The 2,453-nt window shown below is 42.9% G+C and overlaps 1 pseudogene; it reads right to left on the reverse strand.

The window, feature by feature from the left end:
- Positions 1–475: 475 nt before the first annotated feature.
- On the reverse strand, positions 476–1,009 carry LOC105090316 (ADP-ribosylation factor 1-like; annotated as a pseudogene).
- Between the last annotated feature and the right edge of the window lie 1,444 nt (positions 1,010–2,453).

The following is a 2,453-nucleotide window of genomic DNA, read 5'->3' on the forward strand; positions in this document are numbered from 1 at the left end:
TACACTAGGCACATTTCTCTCTTCTGTGTGTTCAAGTGCTCTCTTTATCTTGTATCTGTAACTATTTTTTAAAAATGCCCTGAGTTTGGGTTAAAAACCAACCACCAAAATGGATCTCAACACAGATCTAAAGACCAGAGGCTGAGCATCAGGCCTGTCTGAAACAGCAACTCCTGGATGACCCAAGTGCCTAAAATCCCTTCTCAGTACTGAACAGTGGGTTCATTTTCTTTTTACAATAAAAAAAAGCTGAGTAATATTGTATAGGAGTACCAGAAACTGCCCCAGAAACAAAAACTATTTACATTAAAAACCCAGTTGCAGGCTGGGTCTGCACATCTACAGCATGGTGAAGCACACTGTGACCAACCATGGAGACAGCTTCTGGCCCTCACACCACAGGGGCATGTTTGCCAAGTGAGAGTAAAGCCAAGGTAGAAGGAGGGAGTGAGAGGGGAGGAGAGAGGAGTATAGTTCACTTCTGGTTCCAGAGCTGATTGGACAGCCAGTCTAGTCCCTCATAGAGCCCGTCCCCACTGGAGGCACAGGTGGCCTGAATGTGGCACAGAGAATGTAGGCCCAGCTTGTCCGTGATCTCGGCTGCATTCAAGGCCATTGGGGAGGTCCTATTTGTTAGCAAACACAAGCAGAATGGCAACCCTGAGCTCATCTTCTGCCAGCACCCTCATGAGCTCCTTGCAGGCCTCGTTCACACATTCTCTGTCATTGCTGTCAAGCACAAAGCTGAGACCTGTGTGTTCTGAAAGTAGTGGAGCCACAGAGGCCAGATCTTGTCCTGGCCGCCCACGTGCCACACGGTGAAGCTGATGTTCCTGTATTCCACGGTCTTCATGTTGAAATCTATTGTGGGAATGGTGGTCACAATTTCACCCCGCTTCAGTTTGTACAGGATGGTGATCTTTCCTGCAGCATCTAGGCCTGCCATGAGAATGCACATTTCTTTCTTGCCAAAAAGGCCCCTGAAGAGGTTCATGAAGATATTGCCCATTGCTGTAGGTCGGTGGGAGCAACAATGTCCAGAGAAGCCCTCGGCGGCCACGGCACTGCTGCTGCTCAGAGGCAGGCATTGGTTTCGCTCCCTGAGAGTTTATTTTTTTAAATTAATGTGTTACAGAGTGAGTTGATTTTTTTAAAATATTAAGTAATAAAAATACAGGAGGTAACATAGATAAGGCTAAAACACAGAGACAGCATATGTGTAATAGTCATCAGATTATAAGTCTAAGATATTTTATAGAGATTAATATGGTAGAAGTGAGAAGAATACATTGGAGGAAGGAGAAAATGTAGTTTTCCCATGAGTGAATGTATGAATGAATGAATGTAGTTTTCCCCTACACAGTCATGAAGAAGATTTAATAGCTGGTATGGGGCACATTTGGAAATAGAATGCCTTCTGAGAGTTAAAGTATAGCATAGACTGTAGTGGACTGTTGTGCCCTTTGTTTGCCGTATTCTGCGACTTCTGAGGAAACTGCACTATTCCTCCCAAATGAGTATAAAATAAAAGCACTGCGTTCAAAGGGACCTCATTCCCTAGCCACAGCTGATTGTTCCACGACAGGAAATTGACTTGATTGGCTATAATTGGCTAATTATACTCCTTCCTTAGGAATTTGGAATTAGGACCAAGAGATTACAACTCAGTTTGACTGTCCTTCAGAAATGGATTAACCATTAGTATGCTGACATATTATATTTCCGAGCTTGTAAAATGGGCAGCTCTCATCTCAGAGCCTGATGATATGTGTTACCCAAACTCATGGAAACTAATGAGCAAAAAACCAGAACTCTGACTTTTACATTTACATTGAGAAATATAATGATCCAATAAACTAGATATTTCGGTGTACAGATCAGCATATTCTGTCACTGTAGGTTAATCTACATAAGCAGCCAAATTATCAGAAAGATCCTTGAAATCAGAACAAGGGATGCTAGCTGAGTGAGCATAGTGGCTTGTGAAAATCTAGACCAAAATAACACAAGGCATCATCTCCTCCAAGGGGATATGCAACCTTGGGTCACATCCTGTGTTCTTTGTGGTAGGATGCCTTTTCCACCCGGCGCTGAAAAACACTCTTTGTCATTCCATTGCCAGCTAACATCATTTTTAATCGGCATTTTCTTTTTTAAATATCCCAAATATGGTAAGCTATATAATGGTCCCCTGAAAAACATCCACATCCTAATCCCTGAAATCTGTAAATGTTACCTTATATGGCAAAAGGGGTCTTTGCAGATGTGATTACATTAAATATCTTTAGGTGAAGAGTGTCTCGGATTTTCTGGCTGGGCCTAAATGCAATCAGGGTGTCTCTATAAAAGTAGGGAGATTTGATGCACAGACAAAAAATGGGAAGGCAACACGACCCCAGAGGCAGAGATTGAAGTGACTGATGTGGCCACAAGTCAAGGAACTGACAGCCACT

This window comes from Camelus dromedarius, chromosome 2, assembly GCF_036321535.1.
Source record: "Camelus dromedarius isolate mCamDro1 chromosome 2, mCamDro1.pat, whole genome shotgun sequence".
In the NCBI taxonomy this organism is placed as follows: Eukaryota; Metazoa; Chordata; class Mammalia; order Artiodactyla; family Camelidae; genus Camelus; species Camelus dromedarius.